Source organism: Micromys minutus (assembly GCF_963924665.1).
Source record: "Micromys minutus genome assembly, contig: SCAFFOLD_572, whole genome shotgun sequence".
Lineage (NCBI taxonomy): Eukaryota > Metazoa > Chordata > Mammalia > Rodentia > Muridae > Micromys > Micromys minutus.
Genome location: NW_027667567.1, coordinates 74021 through 98543, shown reverse-complemented (window position 1 = coordinate 98543; position 24523 = coordinate 74021). Strand labels below are relative to the sequence as shown.

Genomic DNA, 24523 nt, shown 5'->3' with positions numbered 1-24523 from the left:
CCTTAGGAAACATGCATGATACTAGGAAAGTGTACAGGGAGAAGAGCCATATCAGACAGGTGAGAAAAAGCTCCTATGGAAAATAACAGTTGAGATCCAGTAAAGGTAAGTTAGTAAGAAGGAAGTGTGAAGGCTCCTCCTGGACAGAAGGTTTGTGCATGGCTTCCTGTGGTGAGGAAGCAGAGAGCACAGAACCCAAAGAGGACCAACCAAGGGGCAGATGGTGTGGTGCCTGTTAGGACCCCCTAAGGGTTTAGCCTTACTGTGAACACAATGAAGCAGCAAACGTGGTTAGGTATGTGCACATGCCTGTGTTCCTGCACGCCTGCATGCCTCTACCCCAGAAGCTGACACAGGAGGATGGAAGGTTCAAGGCCAGCCTAAACAAAGAGGAGACTATCTTAAAAGCAAAACAGCTACGAGTAAATGGCGGTAAGTAGAGGTTATAAAAGATTTGTATTTTCCTGTCAGTTGTCTGTGAATGGAAGGTTCTAGCAGAAGTAGGAAGGCTGCTGAGGAAGCCACTGCAGTGACTCTAAAGGACAATGAAGGTTTACTTACAACAGAAGCAAATGAACAAGACTAGCCAGTTACAAATGATGTTGGTGGGGATCTTACAGAAACCCCGACTTCAGATTCCCATAAGTAGAGAGGTAAAGTCTACCACCAAGCCAGAAACAGCAGCACAAGCCTTTAATTCCAGCACACAGGACACAGAGACCAGAAGATCTCTTTGAGTCTGAAGTCACCATGGTCTATGTGCTATGGAGTAAGATTTTGTCTTTTAGACTTTCTCAAAAGACACCATAACTGAGAACCAATGGGAGCATTCCAGGACGGCTACCAGATGTACTGCTTTGTTTCATAGGGACCAGACACAAGAGAGAAATGCAAAAAAGAAAAAGGTTCTTCCAGTATGTGGAAGCCTTGGTAAAGAAGTATGAGTTGGAAAATAGGAATAGAAGACAAGAGAGATGGAAAATTAATAAACCAAACAAACAAAACACACAAAGACAAAAACAAAATCAAGAAAAAGGAGGAAAAGATAGGTTTTCAGCATCAGCCATAAAGCAGACCTACACATTCCTATTCTTCAATTTCCACTTAAAATATTTTGAATTATTTCAAAAAAGAGTAAAGAGCTATACTATGCAATACCTAGGAGAACAAAGGATTGGTTTGAAAAAAATATTATTTATATCAAAGTCTATTATTGAGATGTCAGATATTTTCTAATTTGAGAACGAGGTTAAGATGGAGACCGCCTGTGTGGGAAGAAGGAGCTGAATGCCATCCAGAAGGAAGGACGCAGAACAAAGACTGATGACTACACTTCTCCAATTTTCATAGCCTAAGCACGTTTTATCTTCACCTTTGGACAAATGTCTGTTCTTATCCTCTCACACTAAGGGAAGGTAGAAATAGCACCACCCTTCAGGCCCTTATTTGAAATCATGGCTTATACTTCCCTCGTGTGGTAGCAGAGTGGAACTGCACCAATAAGTTACAGGACCCTGAGAATGCCCACATGAAGTTCATGGTATAATTATTAATCCATGCCCAAAGACTTAAAGATTGCAGGCAGAGAGCAAACTTGGAATCGTGATTGCCAAAGGATTTAATTTTTAGGCTAGTGATGCACAAAACCAAGGGTTTTGTTGTTAACTAGGCATAACCAAAAAAAAAAAAAAAAAAAAAAAAAAAAATGTCTTCTTTTCTCCTTGTTAAAGATCACATAGTTAGCAATTTCAGAATACCCTGTCTGATACTGTCTTTTTATAATCCAATTCATGGTATATTTGATTATATGCAAATGACTCAATTTTAATTTAATGGCATGCACAAATGGGTTAATGAACATTCCTGGCACACATTAAAACCATAACACAAATATTAGTAATTGTCTCTTTGAATAAGTAATATTCACTTATTTATCTTCAAATTAATCAATTGATTTATTTTTTTACTACATAAGATAACAAGTCACGACAGTGAATACAATTCAGAAAAAATCAGGTTCTCAAAACTATCTAAATAAATATTACTGGTACAATCAACACTAGTCACACATACAAACAAACACACACACACAAAACATGGCAAGGTCTAATGCATCATTCCTGACAATTCTCTTCCAGGTAAAAAAAAAAAAAAACCTGTCTCTACAAGCAAACAAACAAACAAAAAACCAGGGGCTAGAAGGATGTGTGCAGAACTCTGGCTGGTCAATGGAATACCTGACTACAATTCCTAGTATTTACAGAGCAGCTCACACCCATCTGTAACTCCAAATTCAGAATCAGAAAATCTCTCATAACTGCCTCTAGGTGCTGGGACACATTAAATTATTAAGTTAAGTTAATAAAAAAAAAAGGCAGGACAAACATAAGTCCAGTGTGATGGTACTTGGCTATCTCCCCAGCCCAATGCCTCACTGGTGAGGGTGCTGCCTGTCTCCTAAGAACAACACCTTACTGGTAGAAGTAGGAGGCCCATATATTCAAGTGCCTTGGGTATATAACAGGTTAAAAGCCACCCTGTAATTTATGAGACTGTCCCCAATCAAGCCCCAAAGACTGTGGACTTAAAACAAAGGGAAAAAAACTTAATGAGTGTTAAATTTTCAAAAAAATTGTACTCCCACAGCTGGAGGGATGACATAGCAGTTCAAAGCACTGGCTACTCTTCCAGAAGAACTAGATTTGATTCCTAGTACACACTTGTCAATTTACAAACACCTGTAATTCCAGTCCCAGAGTCTAATTCCCTCTTCTGGCCTCCCCCACACATAAGGTACACATACAAACAAAACACTCATATGCATACATTCTTTACAAAAGAATTGTACCAAGTGAACAGCCTGATTCTAATATAAGGTTTCTTCACTTATTTTATGCATATGACTGCATTAGAGGAGGACACTGGATCCCATTACAGATTGTGAGGCTCTATGTGGTTGCTGGGACTTGAACTTAGAACCTCTGGAAGAACAGTCAGTGCTCTTTAATAATTGAGCCGTTTCTCCAGCACCAAGAAATGTTGTCTTGCTAGGAGAACTCTATATAACCAAGGAATGGTAGGACAATTTTGCCACCCTTAACAAATTAAGAGACCTTCCCCTGGAATGTCTGCCACCACTAGCATCACCTGACAGTATAACATGGTAATGAATTAGGCTTAAGGGAGGAACAATGAGGGCCAGTGAAATGGCTCAGTAAGGAAAGGCAGAGAGAAGGCGGGAGCCGAAAGGTGGGAGGCAGCACTGTGAGACTCTATTCATTGCACTTGAGATAAACACCAGCTATGGCTGCCTGCACAGGACCAGGCAGCTCAACATCCCAGCACAGGTCTGTGTGGAGGAAGCAGAGTCCTAAAGCTCTACTTCTAGCTGAGGAACACTGCACAACTGATGGCTACTGGATGAGGGTCATTTGCCTTCAACGGTGTGGCTACTGGTAGTTGCTCACGCTCCAGTGTATAAATCCACACCCACACACGCAGGGAAGGCCAACTGCACTCGGTGGTTATATTTAAATAAAATAAGAGCTATGGCTCAGCAGTTAAGAGAACTTATTCTAAAGGATGCAGGTTTGATTCCCACCATCCTCAGTAGACAGTTCAAAACTACCTGTAGTTCAGTTCTTTACACACAGAGTACACATAACTTCATACACACACAGGTAAATAATAAATCTTTAAAAAGCTGCTGTACATGCTAGTAATTCCAACCACTCAGAAGGTAGTGGCGAGTAGATCTTTGTGAGTTGGAGCTAGTCTGTTCTACATATGTTCTAGGCCAGCCAGAGATATAAAGTGAAATACTGGCAACAGAGGGAAGGATTGGGAGGGGGCAGGGTTAGCTAGAAAGATGACTTGCCTGTTGAAATTACTGAGAACTCTTCCAAAAGAACTGTATTCCACTCACAGCACCAACAGAGTGGCCCACAGCCATCTGTGACTCCATTTTCAGGAAACCCAACCCCCTTTCCTGGCCTCTATGGCCAACATGAACTCAATGTGCAGCCATGCTGCCAAAGGTGCAAACACTGTTCATAAACAGAAAAAGAACAAATGGAGGGCGTGGCTGTCAAGACACATTTATTGTTTATCCCTGGAACTTAATCTGTAGACCAGCCTTGAAATCAGAGATCCACCTGCCTCTCTACCTCCCAGCTGCTGAGACTGAAGACATGCGCCACCACTGCACAGCATAAAAAGCAAATATTTAATGGAGAAAATTAGCAAACATTTAATAAAGAAAATTATGTGGAAAAAGGTATACAAAAATACTTTGACAGATCTCAAAAAAACAGCCCAGTGGCTAAGAGTAAAGGCTGGGAATGTGGTAGTCTGGAGAATCCTGGAGAAAGGTGATCAATCAGATGAGAAATAGCTGAGAATTGATGCTTGTTGCAGCTAGATAATGGATCCTCAGAGTTTATTGTATGTCTCCCTAGTTTTGAAACAAAGTTTTAAAGCTGGGTGAGGTGACTCAACTTTAGTCCCAGCACCCAGAAAGCAGAAGCAGATGGATTTCTGTGAGTTTGAGGCCAGGCTGGTCTACAAACAAATTCAACAACAACAAAAAAAAAAAGGTAGATTTGATTTTTTTTTTCTCATGAAAAGTTTTTAAGAACAGTTTTCAGGACTGGGGAGATATCTCAGTGGTTAAGAGCGCTGACATCTCTTTCACAGGTTCAGAGGTCAATTCTCAGCAACCACATGGTGGCTCACAACCATCTGTAATGGAATCTGATGCCCTCTTCTGGTGTGTCTGAAGACAGCTACACTGTACTTATATATAGTACATATCTTTAAAAAATACTTTTCAAAGAAAGAATTCTAGATTACACTGTGTCGATGATGAACTTTGGCTGGTAATGATGCGGCAACACTGGTTCATTGATTTTAACCAATGAGCCACACACTGGCCTGGCTGGATGGGGAAACTGCACATCAGGCACAAGATGGCTGTGAACTATCTGTACTTTCTATGTAATTCGCTGTAAACTGAAAACCACTCCAAAAAATAAAAGTCATTCATTCAAAAGTTGTATTTGTGGGTTACTGCCCAGGAAGTAGCAGGAGCTAGAAAATTCTTCCCTGTAGATAGTCAATAGCCTATATTTTAGTCAGGAGACTCTAGAGTCACAGAACTTATGCAATGTATCTATATATTAAGGGAACTTGTTGGGATGACTGATAATCTGTAGTGCAACTTTGGGCAGCTGTGAATGGAAAGTCCAATAATCTAGAAGTTTCTCAGTCCCAGGAGGCTGGCTGTTTCTTCTGGTTTTCTGTATAAGCTGGAATCCTGAAGAAGTAGGTCCCAACAGATGTGATGGCAAGTAAGTGCAAACAGGTGAAGAAAGTGACTCCTCCTCCTCCACTGTCATAAAGTAGGCCTCCAGAAGAAGGTGTGGCCCAAACTATAGGTGTCTATAACTGGATTTGGAACTTGCTTTTCTCCAGGACCTCACATCTGCTTGCCACTGTCTCCTGGGATTAAAGGGTTGTAGTACCTCACCTGGACCTATGCTTTTCATGGTCACTATGCCTCAAGGTCCTGATCACAGGTGTGCCCTCCATTTCTGGATTATAGTTCCTTGTACATGTACTCAAGTTAACAACCAGAAAGAGCATTCACACGGTCATACTGTGTGAGGACAGAATAAACTATAGAACTCTTGATGAGAGAGAGAGAGAGAGAGTGCTCAGGCAAGCCTTGAACATCCTATGTAGCGAAGCATAATCTTAAACTTATTTTTTCTAAAGATTTATTTATTATTATATTTATATGAGTACACTATGGCTGTCTGCAGACCCACCAGAAGAGGGCATCAGATCCCATTACAGATGGTTGTGCGCCACCATGTGGTTGCTGGGAATTGAACTCAGGACCTCTGGAAGAGCAGTCGGTGCTCTTAACCACTGAGCCATCACTCCAGCCCAGGTTCTCAGTTTTTTAAAGAGACCAAAATTCCAAAATTGCAATTACACACGAGTGCATACACATCTGTACAGCAATGTGTACATTTATCTACATCACAAACACAAAAGGCAAATAATAGTAATGGATAAGCACCAAAATAAAAGACCAATGGGGCCGTAGAGACTCCTCAGTAGTAAACCAGTCTCCCCTTTTAGAGGACCTGGGGCTCATTCATGGCCCTCACACATACATACATTCAGCAGGACAATCATTAACACAAATAAATACATTTAGAGAATAAAAGATTAGCGATACTTGCCCAGACATGGATTCAGGCATCTCAGGAAAGCCACACTTAGGTGTCATATGAGTCTGTGGCTTCTTAAGTTGCATTGATCCAAGCTTGTAATTAAGATAAGGTTTAAAGATAAGGTTTTGCTGAAATTTCTGGCACTTGGATGGCTGCAGGCATATGACCAAATTCTGCAGTAAGAGGGCTTTTTTTCTTCCCTTTTCCCTCCTATTTTGGAAAGAGAGCCTCATGGAATTCTGACTGAACTGAAACTATGGGGACCAGGTAGCCTCAAATGAACAGAGATCTGCCTGCTTCTAAACCTATATGATAGATCCATGGGTTTCAAGCTCCAGTGTCTAGGAACTGTGTTGGAGTCAGGAGCCATAAGACATAAGCTGAAAGACGAGAGCTGAGCCTGCTGTCTCCTTTGCTCATCATCCCTGTCCATCAGTCTTCCAGCTTTGGAAGACCCTGTGCAGGTTTCTTCCCAACAACCCCACTTCAGTACTAAGACTGGGATTCCCCATGGTAGTGGTGGCACTTGGGAGAAAGAGGCAGGCAGATCTCTGTGAGTTCAAGGGTAGCCTGGTCTACAGAGATAGTTCCAGAACAGCCAGGGCTACATAAAGAAACCATATCTGAAAAACAAGCAAACAAACATACAAAAAACTGGTGTTTACAAACCCCTCCCCACCTCTCTGTCTGCTGCTCTATAAAAAAGTAGTTTCTTTTAAAGATTTAATTCTGTGTGTGTGTGTGTGTGTGTGTGTGTGTGTGTGTGTGTGTGAGAGAGAGAGAGAGAGAGAGAGAGAGAGAGAGAGAGAGAGAGAGAGAGAGAGAGAGAGAGAGAGAGAATAGGTGTTCCGCGCAACCGTCTCTCCTGCAAGAACGATGCAGCACATGAAATAGGATCCTTCTGCGGTAAACTTTAATATCCTCGAGAACCAGCACTTGCTACACGTGACGAAGAAGACGAAGAAGACCAAAAAGACGAACAGGACGAACAAGACGAACGAGATCCACGAGACAAACGAGACCAATGAGAGAGCCGAACTATCTAGCTCATCCCCTTATAAAGGGATCAGTCCTTGCCTTGGACGCAGAGCCCCCTGATTGGTTGAAACTCATCAGGCCCTATGACGCCACGGGAGAGGCAGAGCTCAAGGAGTGGAAAGTTACCCAGCACGTGCGCACATGGCTTGTTTACTGCTAACTCCAGCCGGATGTCAGCGCCATCTTGTAATGGAGAATGTGCAGGCGGTGCCCCACATCTCCCCCTATCTTTTATTCTTTGAGCAAAGTAGGACACCCATATTAGGAGGGCGGAGATAGAAGTCAAATTCTCATTAAGGTGTATAAAGACCATGTACAGGAGTAACCGCTAGGCTTTTTGTAGCCCGTAGTACTCTTGACCTGTCACTCTGCCGTTTTTCTGAGGGAGGGACACTGGGACAGGCAACCCTCATGCAAAATGACATACCTCCCAGAGATACCCCGTGACAAGGGGCTCTCAGTGCAATGCTTTGCTCGGTATCCCTCATGGGCTGCTCAAACCAGACACTCTAATCCTGTGCAATGAACCGAAGTTCTAGGAGTGCAAGAGCTGTCTGGCTGGCGACCTACTGCTTAAGCATAGACAACCAAATATTGGCTGATGCTCCATGTTCTAGAGCAACAAGCGCTTGGGCAATAACCACCTTGTCTCTCTTTTTGTTTGGGCCTTGAGCTTACAAACCAGCCAGAGAAGCAACGCAAGTCCACAGCAAAGGATTGCTCCCAAGAGTCCCACCCCCACCCAAGTTAATATCGGAGGTGAAAAGCTCAGGGAAGACTGTAGCATCATGTTCCACTGGAATTGGTTTCAGGAATGCCGACAGAATCGCCCATCTCGCCTCTCCTCTGACTCTCTGGTTCCACAGCATCAGGAGCAGGGCTGTCATCAGGAGTCACCACCATTTTTCGCGTGAGCCTCTCAGGGACCCAGAAGGGATTATTTTTATCCTGAGGGAAAACACAAACAGCTCCCCTGGATCTTATCAACACAAGATCCGGTCCTTTCCATTTATTAGTTATGACATCTTTCCATTTCACCATCTTTCTTGGTTTGTCCATAGGTAGGCAATGCCTTTCAGCCGCTGTATGGCCGTGGTCATCAAGATTTAAAAAATTTAAGGTGAATAGTGCCATGGATACTGCGGTCCTAGGCACAGGGGACAAAGCCTGCATAATTGCCCCTTTTTGTTTTATTAAATATGATTTAAGGGTGCGGTGAGCACGTTCCACAATACCTTGTCCTTGTGGATTATACGGCAAACCTGTAAGATGAGTCACAGCCATCTGGCTACAAAATTGTTGGAATTTTTATGAGGTATAGGCCATTTTGTATAGGGCCAAGCAAATGTATTTGTTCATTGATGGCTCTCAATTCATGCAACAATCACCATTTTCCTGATTTCTTTTTAATCACAAAAATGGGGGTATTCCAAGGTGAAGTAGAGGGTTCTACATGACCCAATTGTAGTTGTTCTCTAACTAATTGGGTAATAGCTTTAATTTTCCGGAGGTAAGGGGCCATTGAGGAACCCATACTGGATCCTTCGTTTTCTATGGTATGGGCCGTACTGCCTCAATGGCGCTTAGGAAAAGCCCAGACCCTGCCTTTCTTTGTTGGGGTTAGGCAAGACAGGCTCTAGGGGTCCTTGTTCATAGTGTCCCAAGTCTTTTCCCTCTTTAAAACAGATCTGTCTATCAGGGGCTTGTGGAGGGCCCCTCTGGGACTGCAAAATGGCTGCCGCGAGACCTGCATTAGTAAGTGGCCCTCCCAGTTCTCTACAGACTCCAAGCCAGCCTTGAAGACCTTTGCCCTTTCTAGGGGCGATAGCGGCTCGGCATTCTTGGGTGGCCTGTTCAAAAATAAGCTGTTCAATAAGAGAGGCAGCCTGCTCGGGATCCTCGAAGATCCGACCTGCCGCCTCGGTCATGCGGGCTACAAAATCTGAAAAAGGCTCTTGGGGTCCCTGAATGATTTTTGTAAGCTGATTATCGGCCCCTCACTTTTTTGAAAGTGCCTTCCAGGCCTTAATGGCTGTGCTCGACACTTGGGCATAGGCTCCCCAATGATAAGCTGTCTGATCTGCTGCATAGCAACCTTGGCCAATCAGCAGATCAAATGTCCATTCTTGTTGTTGTTCAGGAGTCAACGCTGTAGCATTGGCTCTTGCTTGGGTTTGGGCATCCTCATACCAAAGAGCCTTCCACTCCATATACTGTCCCATGCTCGGTAGAGCAGCCTTGGCAACTGTCTGCCAATCAGAGGGAGTTAAGGCAGAGATAGCCAATCTATCAAGCTGAGCCATAGTAAAGTTGGCAGTTACCTCGTATTTTCTGACTGACTCTGCCAAATCTTTTATTTGATTATATTCTACGGGGGCATGAACACGGCCACCCTCAGCTGTCTCAAACACAGGGAAAGCAAGACACATCTGCCTTCTCACCCTTTCTGGGAGGAACGAGAAGGATTTTACAGGTGTGCGTGCTGCATTAGGAGGGGGGGCCACGGGTAAAGGAGGCGCTGTCGGGACAACTGGGGACAAGCGCATGGGCCTGTACTGCTCATCAGGATAATATCTTTTTTCCTCATAACTAGCTGCTTCTTCATCTATCTCTGCTTCTACTTCTGGGTCTAAGCCTTCTCGCTCATCATCATCATCTGAAGTCTCGGGGCTATCAATATAAAGAGCCTCAAAGTCTTCTACAGGGTACAAGCTGACTCCCCTTTTCTTAGCATTAGAGGGCATAAGGGAATGAAAATCTGAAAGTTTGTGGGTAACTACTCTCCCGCTGTACAGCGTACCTGGAGGTCCTTTTTCTTTAGGGGAAAAATATCTTTTCCTGCGTGTGCCCATCCTCTCACTCTGTTCAGCTTCTGATAGTCTATCCTGGACTTCACTCAATACCTCTTGCCCCGCAGCGACAGAGGGCCTACAACTCTCATCTCTTAAACAATTTTGTACCATCGTCCAAATGGCCATGGTTCCGGGCCCGAGGTCTCTGGCATTCTGCGCACAGTCTAATTCTCTACCCAATTTTTTCCATGAGGCTGGTGAGAGAGACCCAGAGACCGCAAACCAAGGGGCAGTACGCTTTACCTCTTTTACGAAAGGCTGCAAAATGCGGGTGGGCAATTCTAAATCTCTCTGCTTAAGAATTGACTGAAGGGCTGTAATGGTCGAGTGTGAAGAGCCCATCACAGCGATGTAATGCCCGCGGCTTATTTGCGTGGCGGCACAAAGTGAAACTGATAGGCAAGTCTCAGCGCGTTCCGCTTTTTTTTATCTACAAAGACTTATGGAATGCAGGGGTGCCTCGGCTTATCTACGTCCAACTTAAGCACAAAATTAACACCAACCCGGTTGGACACAAGAGGAAATTAAGAGGAAGAGAATAAAACTGCACTGACGAATACCAGAGCCTCTACGGACCCTTCCCACGGCCGTGGAAGATTTAAACCAAATTAAAGAAAGATCTAGGATCAGACATACCTTGCCGAACTTATCTCCCCGCAGTTCTGAATCCTCTCTGCCCAAAGACAAAGGGTCTTCTGTGGTGCAGACGATGGAGTGGTCGAGTTCCCCAGGTTTCTGGCACCAGATGTCCCGTGCAACCGTCTTGCCTGCATGAACGATGCAGCACACGAAATAGGATCCTTCTGCGGTAAACTGTAATATCCTCGAGAACCAGAACTTGCTACACGTGACGAAGAAGACGAAGAAAACCAAGAAGACCAAAAAGACGAACAGGACGAACAAGACGAACGAGATCCACGAGACGAACGAGACTAACGAGAGAGCCGAACTATCTAGCCCGTCCCCTTATAAAGGGATCAGTCCTTGCCTTGGACGCGGAGCCCCCTGATTGGTTGAAACTCATCAGGCCCTATGACGCCACGGGAGAGGCAGAGCTCAAGGAGTGGAAAGTTACCCAGCACGTGCGCACATGGCTTGTTTACTGCTAACTCCAGCCGGATGTCAGCGCCATCTTGTAATGGAGAATGTGCAGGCGGCGCCCCACAAATAGGCATGTATACATCTTCATGCAGTTGCCTAGAAAAACAAATGGAGGACAATCAGATTCCCTGGAACTTGAATCACAGGTGCTAATGAGCTACATACCCAACATGGGTACTAGAAACCAAACCAAAACCACACAAGCGAACAGTGCTCTTAACCACTGACTCACCTCTCTAGCACCAAACCTCCCTCACTTTAAAATAAACTTTTTTGGTTTCATTATCTAAAGTGTATGAATGTTTTGCCTGCATGTTATGCTTGTGTACCATGTGCCCTGGGAGGTTGACAAAAAGCCTTGTATCCCCAGTGAGAAGGGATAGTTATGAACCACTGTGTAGATGCTTGGGACTGAATCTAGGTCTTCTGCAAGAACAACAAACACTCTTAATGGCTTAGTCTTCGCTCCAGGCCCACTCCCTTTTAAAATGTAAGCTAGGCTGACCCTGAACTTTGCAGGTAGGGCTGGCCCAGAGTTTCTGAAACTCCTGCTGCTACCTCTGACAGTCAGAGGCATCATACAGATGGTTTTCTCAAGACTCTGCAGCCAATGGGGACTCGAGAGATGGTTCAGTGGTTAAGAGCACTGACTGCTTTTCCAGAGGTTCTGAGTTTAAATCCCAGAAACCACACAGTGGCTCACAACCATCTCTAATGAGATTTGATACCCTCTTCTGGTGTGTATCTGAAGACAGATACAATGTATGCATATAAAACAAATAAATCTTCTTTTAAAAAGACTCTGCAGCCAAATTAGGTCCTCAGTGAGCATTCTTTAAAGTATGTATATATAAGACCCCCTTTTGGGGACCCCCACTCGAGTCTCAGGACACGGGGTTACCCAATGAAACTCGAGAGACCTTCTTCCTGCAAAAGCACGAGGTAGTTTAATGACAGAGCTCCGGGCCGATACATATCTCACGCAGGAGACAGAGATAATGACCCTGAACTCAATTAGGGGGACATATTTATAGGGAAAATTACATAAGCAGTTGGCAACAAGCACATAATAATTTCATTGGTTTATTCAAATTGGCACTATCTGTCTGTTTTTGGATATGATTCAACTCTAGACCAATCTGTTTTGGGGCACACTGACCTTCATACTTTGTTTATCTCAGGACTGCAAGGCCAGCCCAGACCTTATTGAGTCTAGCTGGTCTAGGTTTGGGCCATTTCTTTAAACAAGTTATTTTGCTATTAGCCTTGAAGCATACTTGTCCTCAAAGCAGGGTCAGTGGGGCCAACTTGAAATTTTAACTCTTTCATATAGTCATAATTTTAAAATGATAGGATGGACCTTAGCACATAGCTCAGTGGTAGACTGGTTACCTAGCTTGTGTGAGGCTGTGGGTTGTATTTCCTCAGCGCTGACAAGCTCATCTCTTTTGTTCACCATTTTATCGACCTTTCCCAGTATACCAGGGCAATAGTTAATAATGGTTGCTAAGGAATGGAGGTTGAGGGTCAAAGCCATAGACTTCTTCCAATAATAACACAATCCTATGAAGGATTTCAAATTATTTGTTCTCACCTAAACACTATTGTTTCCTTACCTGGAAAAAATTGTAATTTAGGAGAGTACGGTGTGACTTTTAAAAGACCCTCCGCTTAGCAACAATAAATGTCATTTCTGTAAGGCTGTGCACACACGGGGGAGGCTAGATCAGGGTCCCAGGTGGCCAAGCAAGATACCGGTGGGTGGCCAGCTTACAATAGACAAAGAAAGGAAGACACTCAGATAAGCCCAGCTTTCAGAGAAGCTGCAGCCCCAACTGGTACCAGGAGTTCCTTCCTTGGAGCCATATTTCTGCCACAGTTTCCACACTTAGATAAGCCCAAAGCAACTATTCTCGGAAGCTGCAGCCCCAGCTAGTACCAGGAGCCATGTCCTTAGAGACATATTTTCAGGCTCACTCCCTGGCTACATTTAAACTAACCAATTAGAACCCTGTTGCTATGCTTCTGCTTCTGTACCTTGCTTCTGCCCCCCAAGCCCTATTAGAGGGGACTGCCCCTTTTTCTGGCGCGCAAGTCCTCCAAGAGACTGTGTGCCTGCAGGTACCTGTGTACTTTGATCAAATAAACCCTTCTACTGATTGCAGCCAGTGGTCTCGGCTGATTCTTGGGTCCTGGGGTCCCCTCAGATAAAGGTCCTCTGGACGAGAGTCTTTCACTTTTATTTGTAGGCTGCAATTGAGTACTTCAGCCCTTCTGAATCTGGAGTGCCATCGCCTTTAAAACCCTTTATTGTGGTGGCACATAACTTGAATCCCAGTATTCCAGAAGCAAAGGCAGAGGCAGGTGGATCTCTTGAATTCCAGGACTACGTAGAAATCTATATCAAAAAAGAGAACTGTTTGTTAATCTAAATATGCTAATTCAGACAATCAAATACCTACATTTAAAGAATATAACCACTCTTAAAAATTCTTTAAGATATCCAGGAAAGGGTGAGACTTACAGTCACTATTTTGATAGACCAGGGGGCGGGACTTAACTCAGAATGTAAGTTTCTGAGCCACTTAATCCTAGGCGCTGGAGCAGGGGGCAGGGAGTGCAGCAGGTAAATTCAGTCTGTGACTTGGTGGGTGAGGTTGTATTATTCCTGAACTCTGAAAGAGGCAAGGCTTCTCTGATTGCTTGGCTTCAGTTGCCTCCGGTTGTACCTGACACCACATCACTAGCAAAAATTTGTAATTTTTTTTTGAGAGAACTGTTAGCTGAATACTAAAGCCCGTGGAGTCTCACAGTATAGTGAAGCTTAGTGACCCCTTCACTGAAGAACAGTCTTAAATGTAAAAAGCAAATTACATGGAATTGTAAATGAAACAACCACACAGTAAAAAGTTAGCAAGGTAGGAAAATGAAGTTATGTGGTAACATGCCGTTTCTCTCTCTTCTTCCTTTTTTAAATATTTAATGTTGGGCTTGGAATTAGATAGCATAGCATATACTGAGCTCAAGATTTAATCCCTAGCATTTTATTAAACTGGTAATAATATCATAAAACTCTTAAGTCCTTGGAAGGTGGATAATCAGAAGTTCCAGGCTAATTTGCCAGCCCGTGCCAGAAAGAATTGTAGCGAAGAAGGAGAGGAGAAAAAAGAGTTAATATCTAGTAGCATGTTAACATTGAATTATGATACCGTGAATACTGTTTTAAAATATAGTCAGCCTTAATGTGAGCAATTTTGTTTCTCATGGTGACAATTTCACAAATGTATTTCTGTCTTTTTTAAAATTTATTTATTTGTTTTATGTATGTGAGCACACTGTAGCTGTCTTCGGGCACACCAGAAGGGGGCATTAGATCCCATTACAGATGGTTGTGAGCCACCATGTGGTTACTGGGAATTGAACTCAGAACCTCTGGAAGAGCAGTCAGTGCTCTTAATTGCTGGGACATCTCTCCAGCCCATGACTTGAGTTTTCTAATTGAGGTAGTGAGAAGCAAGGGTTCATGTATATAACAATATCTAAGCTATTCTTTCTCATATTGAAAGTTGAATGTATAGGCCAGCAGGATAGCTTATCAGGTAAAGGTGATTTTCATGCAAGCCTGGTGACCAGAGTTCACGCCCTGAACCCACACAAAGGCAGAAGAAAAAGATCTGACTCCACAGAATTCTACTCTGATTTCTATACATGTGCCTGGGCACATATATATTACACATACACAAGTACACACACATATTACCCACAGTAGTGATCTCAACACTTACGAGGCTGAAATAGGGGAATTCTGTGAATTCTAGGCCAACGTGGGGTATAATGTGAGACTCTGTCTCAAAAAAGAAAAATAACTCTTTCTCTGAAATGTTTTAAATTGTATTAATATTAAAAATATAATCCCTTGAAGGCCTTATTTTGTGTGTACTAAAGTTATGCAAAACATTGTTGGAGAACTGTGAATGAGGTAGGAGAGGCTGGGTAACTGTAAAGAGTTCTGACTCCCAGACTGAAGAATTTAGAGGATATTTAGCATTGTGAAATCATGAGGTATATTAAGCAGAGGAATGCCTGAAATAATTTTTAGAAACTGGAAATCTAGTTTAGGTTTGGTATGTGATGTGTGTGGGATAGTTAGGCTCAGAAGATTTAGGAAGATTGATACAATGCTGGAAAGATGGCTCAATGGTTAAGGCACTGACTGTTCTTCCAGAGGTCCTGAGTTCAAGTCCCCGCAACCACATGGTGGCTCACAACCATCTGTTATGAGATCTGATGCTCTCTTTTGGTGTGCATGATGACAGTAAAGTGTATTTGTATATAAGAAATAAATAAATCTATGAAAAAAGAATAGTATAGCGATCAGTAACTTGGTTTCAGAAAGGACACATCTGCCACATTCCAGTCAGTTGATAGATTGCCTCAAGCAGAACAGCCTGGATTGGAATCTACAATCAAAGAAGTCTCATTTCACAGAGTGGAATCTTTTCTATATCCTTTTCAGTTTCTGTAAGTGGTCCCATGTGCTGCAGAGTTGTTACCATAGAGACACTGCTGCACTGTAAGGGATAGGTGCTGCTGACTCTGATCTTTTGCTGTATATGTGTAGGTGTTTTTCCAAAAGATAGCATGCCACACACCTTTATTCCTTGTACTTGTGAGGCAGAGGCAGGTGGATCTTCGAGTTTGAGGTAATCCTGGAGTACAGAGCAAGTTCCATGACTGCCAGGACTGCAAAGAGACCCTGTCTCAATAAAATACCAAAAAGTCCTTGCTGCTCAGTTAACTCACAGGTTGCCTGTAATTCCATCCAAAGAATCCAAACCAATTCCTCTGGCCTGGGAGGCACTGGCACAGATGTGTGCATACCTAATAATACATACATAATTAAAATTTTTATTTACTTTGAGATGTAGCCCCTATTATGTAGACTTGGGTATATTGGATGTCCTTGTAAACCAGCCTAGCCTCACACTCAAAGATCTTCCTGCCTCTGCCTTTCCAGTGTTGGGATTAATGGTATACACTGGCATGCTCAACTTACAACTATGTTTTTATTTTTAAAAGATAGATTCTCACTATGCTGTGCAAGATAGTCCTGTCCTTGTGGGCCTAAATTGCCCATCTGTTACACCTTTATAGTAGCAAGAACAATTGGCATGCTATAAAACATTTGAGTCTTTCTAAACAAAAAGTTCATAATTTTTCCTCTCTGTTTGTTGACTAGCATCCTGTAAAACTTGTATTTTAAAAATGGCAATGAAGCTGAAGAGATTGCTCAGTCGTAAAGAACCCTGACCCTTCTTCCAGAGGATCTGAGTTTAAAGCCCAGCACCTCCATGGCAGTTTCCAACCATCTTTAACACATATTATAGGGCATACAATGCTTTCTGGCCTCTATGACACTGCATGCACATAGTGTATAAACAGACATGCAGCCAAAACTCATGTAATGTAAATCTTAAATAAAAATAAAAAGTGATCTTTAGTAGCTGGAATAGTGGCTCACACCTTTAATTAAGTAGAATTTTCAGGAGTTGAGATTGAACTCTGGGTTACAGATTGAACTCTACTCCAAAAACAACACTGAAGGTTAGGGAGAAGACTCTGGATGAAACATGAAGATGAGAGTTGGGATCCCAGTACCCACATAAAAGCTGGTGGAAATGGCAGTGTACCTGTAAGCCCAGCAATCAGGAAGCAGAAATGGGATCCTTGGAGCTGGCTGGCTAGCCAGCATGAATGTTTATGCACCATAGGTATCACATGTATGCCTGGTGTCCAGACATCAAAAGAAGTTATCAGAGCCCCTGGACCTGGAGTTACAGATGGTTTTTGAGCTACCATGTAGGTACTGGGAACTGAACCAGAGTCCTTTGCAAGAACATTAAGTGCATTTAACCTCTGAGCTATTAGTTCAGCCTCCACCAGACTAGCTAAAATGGTAAATTCCAGGTTCAAAGAGACACTTCTGCCTTAATATATAAAGTGGGCAAACATTAGGAAAACACCCAATGTCAAACTCAGACTTCCACATACATGTGTTCCCCTACACATGCAAACGTACACACATATACATGTTTACAATACATACCCGAAAAACTGAAAGACTTTGCCATTTTCTTTACTGTCTGCTTTTAATGAATGTATTCCTATATTAAGAATGTGTTCAAGTTTTAATTATGCTTGGTTTTCATATACATGATTTTCCTTAACATGAATACTCTTTGAAATGGGTGGGGAAGCCCCCTGAACTGTCTCCACTTATCTGTGCAAAATATAGTTGGATCACAGTTGAGTGTGATATGCTCAAATGCTCCAGCTGCCAGGCGTTCTTCTGTGCCAGTCTGAAGCCCACCTTTGACTTTGGCAGGTGTAAGTATGAAGTCCAGATTACAGTTTTGTCCACAACAGAAGGTCCAATGGAGCTGGTGACATAGCCAGTGGTAGAGCACTTGCCTAGTATGTGCAGGGTGCTGGACAGACCGTTGTCCCAGCAAATGATGGGCTGTTCCACATGGGATACAGTGAAGTTTGGTGGTCTCTGCTCCATGGCCTTGGTTGTTCTCTTCGTGGTCTAGATGGACAGCAGTATTCGGACTTCAGAACAAAGAGAGCACATTCTGAAGGCCCAAGATTTGGAAATCCCTACCTTCCAAGTTGCACAGTGTACCTTCTTTGCACTAACAAAAGATCTTTGTTTATAGATAGGGCTTCTTAAAGGTGTGTACTACCACACCTGCCTAATTTCATATTTTCTAAGGTAAACTAATTATTTGAATGTATGTGTAGTTATGTTTTCTCTAGAAGACTCTTGGCATTGTTTGATCATGTGGAGTCTGCATAACATACAATGACTGTCCCCTCTTATGCTTTCAGAAAAGGAGCAATATGCTGAGCTAAAGAAGTCCTTGTGCAGTGCCCACGAGAAGTTCTGTTTCTGGCCAGACAGCCCCTCTCCAGGTATACATTTTAAGGATTGCCATTTACCATTTCTCCTGGCACATCATGTTCCTAATAATGTCCATTTTCTTGTAAACACCACTTTGCAGTAGCTTTTTTTTCTTTTTGTGCTTTTCAAGACTTGTATTTATTAACTTTTCTAGGTACATTTGTCCCACCAGCTCTTGAGAGAGTGGAGAGAGAACTTGAACACATTGAGAGGATAAACTTAGAGGAGGCTTTTCTCTCTCTTCCACCATGTGGGTCCCAGGGATCAAACCCAAGATCAACTTGGTAGAATGTATCTGTATTCACTGGATCCTCTCTCTGGCCTTCAGCTGGAATTTTTATGCATTCTGGGGTTCGACTGGCAAATCTCTGTTAAGTAAAGATTTAACAGCAGAGTCTTCTGGTGGGGAATCTCTCCAAGTCCAGGTACAAACTTCCTCAGACCCAAGATTTCCTAACAGTGCTGGTTGTTCATGTATGTTGTGGTTTCTTGTCAGTACAGTCTAGGTGTATTGTTTTGTTTTTAGTAGATTGGCTCAAGCTGATTCCAGGGTTACGTGGCAAGAATATTCATGACAAACAAAACCTATCAGAAGTGACTAGATTTCTCTCTCCTGATGAAATTTCTGAAGTGAAAGTGATTGTAAAGCAGGGATTCCCGTATCTGCCTGCTTTCCTTTCTTCTGCATAACATAGCACAGCTCAGTCCTGTATTAATCTGAGTCTATCTCTGGCCAGTCAGCTAAGCTCTTTTTTGGGTGTGTCCAGAGCTGTTGCTGGTCCCCAGCTCTTGTTATATGCTCAGCATTCACAATTGAACTCTCCTTGAAAAATTCCTCTCTAGACCTCTTTGAGCATGATTCATTTTCAACTACCTTATCAGCTTAATATTATAAGATGTCACTGGCACTCAGAAAGGCAAAGCTGAACTTATCTAATACTTAGGTTTGCCTTGACCTTCCATTTAGTTGTTATTGCCAGAAATCTGAAAGTTGTTTTAAAATTGTTAATGCATTTTTTTTAAAGCTTTTGTAACAGAAAACATACAGAACTTTAACTGTAAAAAGTGATTTCTCACTGACAGGAAGTCCAGAGTGGGTTTTTTCAGGTTCTTTACTTTTAATCAGTGACTGGGACCCCGCTTTCTTTTTTGTGCAGGTGCACTGCATTTATCAGCAACTGTCATGTCCATGTGCACATGTGCTCATGCGTGTTGAGCCCATTGCTGATGGGAAGAAACACAGGAGGCTCGTGTTGGAGGTTTGCATTGCTCAGGTCTGGATGCAGGGTATGTAGCTTATATGCATTCTCAGGATTACAAGGAGCTGCAGTGAGCCTATGAAGTAAAGTCCAGATGAGCTGGGCATGGAGGGGCATTCCTACACACACACACACACACACACACACACACAGAGAGAGAGAGAGAGAGAGAGAGAGAGAGAGAGAGAGAGAGAGAGAGAGAGAGAGAGAGAGTGTTTCTCTGTGGAGTCCTGGCTGCACTGGAACTTGCTCTGTAGATCCCACTGGCCTCAAACTCAGAGATCCAATTGAGAGCTGGGATTAAGGGCATGAGTCAACATCTCTTGCCTAGGTAGGGCACACCCTTGATCCTAGCACCCAGCAAACAGAAAATGTGCTCTCCTCACCTGTGAGGGCAGAGTGTGTCCAGACCCGCACACTGCTATGGAGACTGCCACTGGTTTCTGAATACTTGATTGGCATGCAGGCTCAACCTCAGCATCACTGCCCTCTATGGAAGGTTAGTTGAATTCCACCAGCAAGCCTGGTTTCAAACTCCCACTTTCCAAGTAGCAATGGTACCCCAGGCTTTTTCAGGCTGCTTACTGGGTATGACTACAGAAAAGGTGAAACTGCCTTAGGTAAAACAAAAGCTTCTTTGTCCCGAAAGAAGGTTGGATGAGGAATAAAAACATTCCAGGTGTCTTTGTGAACAACAATGCTGGCTGTCCAGAGTAAAATAATGAAGAAACAGTTAAAAATAGGAAGTTGAAAATAAATGTAACTGCGGAAGACTGGAGGGATGGCTCAATGGGTAAGGTGCTTGCTGTGAAAATAAGAGAGTATGTCTGCAATCCCAGCACTAGAGATATATGGGGGGAGGAGAAAGACAGAGACTAGCTGACATCAGCAGCGGGATGGTCAGCCAGTCTAGCTAAATTGAGAAAGCTCCAGATTTAGTACTATACCTGTCTTTAAAAGCAAAATCAAAGACATTGGAGGGATGCAAGAGCAGTGGCTGCTCTTCCAGCTCTGGGTTCAGGTCCCAGCACCCGCATGAAAGCTTACAGCTGTCCTGTAACTCTACTGCAGAAGATCTGACACGTTCACACAGACATACTTGCAGATAAAACACCAACACACATAATATAAATAAATATATGATAATAGGACCCTAAAAACCAGCCATCACAACAAAACCAAGCAATGACAATGAAAGGAAATGGAGATGCAGAAGATATGTGGCTTCAGCCTCTGGCCTCCAGACCAACACATATAACACACAGACACAAGGAAGATTTGGATAACAGTGGATAAAGTAAGGTATATATGTAAAGTGTTAGAAATGAGTACTGTCTGAAGACTGTATTTGGGCTAAATGATTATGTATTAAGGGGGAAAAATCACATAGCTTCACCTTGTGCTGCACTATGTCTATTTTAAGAGTTCCATTGCTGTGACAGACACTCTGACTAGGAAACCTCTTATAAAAGACAACATTTAATTGGAGCTGGCTTACAGTTTCAGAGGTTCAGTCCATTATCATCATGGTGGGACACATGGCAGTGTGCAGGCAGACATGGTTCTGGAGAACAGCTGAGAGATCTATATCTTGATCCAAAGGCAACCAGGATGAGGCTGGACTTGTTTCACACTGGGCAGAGCTTGAGCATTTAAGACCTCAAAGCTCCACCCCCACAGAGGTACACTTCCTTTAACAAGCTCACACCTTCTAATACTGCCCTTTCTTATGGGTCAAGCATTCAAACACATGAGTCTATGGGGGCCAAACCTATTCAAATCAACATGGTAGCCAGTGTAAGAATGCAATTACCGAGACTGAAAAGGAATATGTATAATTGAAAGAAATCTACTCACAATTGCAAATGTCCAAACTATAAATGAAAATAACATTATTTCCTGAAATCAATAAGATAAAATGGTATTAAAAATAGGATGAATGTGTAACCAGAATCATCTGCAAATTAAATATGTACAACTTAGGGATTTGCTAATTTTTTCTAACATCTTGAGAAGATATAAATGCCTTATTTTTTATATCAGGCCTTCAATTAAAATATGTAATTTTGAATAACATAATATTGTTTATTCATTGGAGAGTGGAGACAAGTCTCTCCTTCAGATTCATTTGATGTAAAAATCAATGTCAATATCTGTATCTCTAACTATTAAGAGCATGGTTTTTAGCTTGTGTCACCCTTTGCTTATGGGAGAACAATTTAATATCACTTTTAGGTAAAGGACAGACAGGAAAAGATTGATCTTCAAAAAAATTCATGGAAAAAAATTGCACATTATAAATCATTCATAGGCAGTTCACTATAAAACCAGAGACTTGGAAAAAGTCCTCTCTCATTCCAGTATGAACACAGAGCACATCTTACATTTACAGAAAAACCTGGAAAAGTATTTTTAATTGTTGGGTACTCAGTTAGATGTGGTTGTCAATGTCAGTACACCAGTCTGTACTCAGGAGACAATGACAGAAGGATCATCACAAGTCTGAGATCAAACTTGCCTGTTGAACACAACAACAAAGTTGCCTGGCTTACACAACAACAAAGTATTCCCCTACTTCTGAAAGCAGGAAGCCCAAGACTGACATGTGAACAGGGCTAGCAAGGCTTCCTTATCTCCATTATACTGTGTGTTTATGTGGCCACCTTCTGTGCCTGTGAACTTCTGGGGTTTATCTTCAGGACCAAATACTCTCTTCTATTTTAAGATAAATTGGACTATGGCCCCCTTAAAGACTCCACCCTACCTTAATCTCCTTTAAAATTGTATCTCCAAATATAGCCAAAATCTGTGGTATCCAGGCTGAGAGGTTCTGGCATAGAGATTTAAGGGATGCAGATGTGTCCATAACAAAATGAAATGGCTGCTTCTGAGGTTACCTGGGGGTCTGGGCAAATGCTTCTTAGAGAATGTTTGCTCATTCCTGAATCTCCGGTGCAGGAATATAAAAACACAACTCAGGTGGCAAGTGCCCCTAGAAACCACAAGGGTTCATAGAGGTAAATAGTAAAATTCAGGGTTTGGTGCTAATTAAGGACTTTAAAAGTCTCCCAGCCTGTAAGATTTCTGAGTCACACTGATTCATTTTTCTAAACAGTAAATCAGTATCTCAGGGTTGCAAGTTACTCTCTACAACATCAGAGAAGACTAAGGTTTCTTTGAATTCCATAACAAGGACTTTACAAGACCCCTAGCTTTAACCCTATATTACTAAATTCGAAACACTTAGCGACTTCTGTGGCTATCCTAGTCAAATTGAGCAGAAAATTGAGTAATTACTTGTTTGCTTACATTGTACAAACAATTGTCTTAATAGTAAACTTGGTTTAGCTCTTGTGAACTTGATTCCTGTCTGACTTAAATAGCATGTCTGTTTAGGTTCAGAACATTTAAAGAAACTATTTTGATGCAGTGTTATAGATTTAGCTCTTTTGCTGTCAAAAGCACTGACATATTTTTAAGACACATGGTAAAAAATATTCTATTAAACTTATAGCTTTAAAATTATGTTGGAGGACTGAGTAAATGGCTCAGTAGTTACTAACCCTGGCTGCTTTTCCAGAGGACCCAGGTTTAATTCCCAGCACCCATATGGCAACTCATAAATGTCAGTAACTCAAGATCCAAGGAATCCAATATCCTCACACTGACAAAACATGCAGATAAAACACTAATGCACATAAAATTATAAAATCATTTAAAAATGTATGTAAGTGGCCAATAAGATGGCTCATCAGGTAAAGGTGCCTGCAGCCAAGTTCAATGATGTGAGTTCAAGGCTCAAAACCCACAGGACAGAAAAGACCTAGGCCCCACAGACTGTCTTCTGACCTGTACATGTGTCTTATGTGGCACTCGTGGGCACACCTGAGCAAGCACTGTGTATACACACAAAGTAAAGAATGTAGATCTGTGTCCAGAGCCAGAGCTGGACACTGCCATTGGGACACACAGTCTGCTCAGAGAGCTGAGCACCCAAAGGAGACTCAGGAGCACTCTCTCCTGATACCAAAGAGAGAGAACTCCGGGAAATCTCAGGGCACAGGTATCAAAGTACTGCATGGGTCTGGAATCCTTTGGGACTCCATCTGTGCCCAGAGGTAAAGCTCAAAATTTACCGCATGCTCATAGAGAGCTGAGCACCCAGGACCAATATCCCTCTGGAGCCTATGAACCCTAAGATGAACCGGAGAGTAAGCTTCAATCAGAGACAAGATCAACTAATATCAAAGACAACAAAATGGCAAGAAGCAAGCACAAGAACCTAAGAAACAGAAACCAAAACAACCTGGCAACATCCGGACCAAGATCTCCTACCACAGCAAGTACTGAATAACCCAACACACCAGAAAATCAAGTTTTAGATTTAAAACCATTTGTCCTGTTGATGCTGGAGGACCTCGAGTAGCACATGAATAACTCCCTTAAAGAAATACAAGTAGAAGCCCTTAGAGAAACATCAGAAAACACAAGTAAACAGGTGAAGGAATTGAACAAAAACATCCAGAATCTAAAAACAGAAATAAAAACAATAAAGAGAAACAAAAGGTAAGCAACCCTCGAGATAGAAAACCTAGGAAAGAGGTCGGGAGTCACAGAAACAAGCATCGCCAACAGAATAAAAGAGATGGATGAGAGAATCTCAGAAGATACCATAGAACTCATTGACACAACAGACAGAGAAAATACAAAAACCATAAAGCTCCCAAAACAAAACATCCAGGAAATCTAGGAAACAAGGAGAAGACAAATTCTAAAGATAATAGGTGTAGAAGAGAATGAAGACTCCCACCTAAAAGGCCCAGTAAGTATCTTCAGCAAAATTATAGAAAAAAACTTGAATAACCAAAAGAAAGAGATAACCAGGAACATACAAGAACCCTACAAAACACCAAATAGATTGGAACAGAAAACAAATTTCTTCCAACGCATAATAGTCAAAACACCAAATGTTCAAAACAAAGAAAGTACACTAAAAGCACAAAGTAAGGGAAAAAGAACAAGTAACATATACAGGCAGACCAATCAGAATTACACCAGAATTCTCAA

General features: G+C 42.4%; 1 pseudogene across 1 annotated transcript in view; it reads left to right on the top strand.

Moving 5' to 3' along the window:
* The first annotated feature begins 426 nt into the window (after positions 1-426).
* LOC308416168 (fasciculation and elongation protein zeta-2-like) overlaps positions 427-24523 on the top strand; it is a 62372-nt pseudogene continuing 38275 nt past the window's right edge. Inside the window, exon 1 of the transcript in view lies at positions 427-432. The product of the transcript in view is annotated as a fasciculation and elongation protein zeta-2-like (transcript). The remainder of the gene's footprint in view (positions 433-24523) is intronic.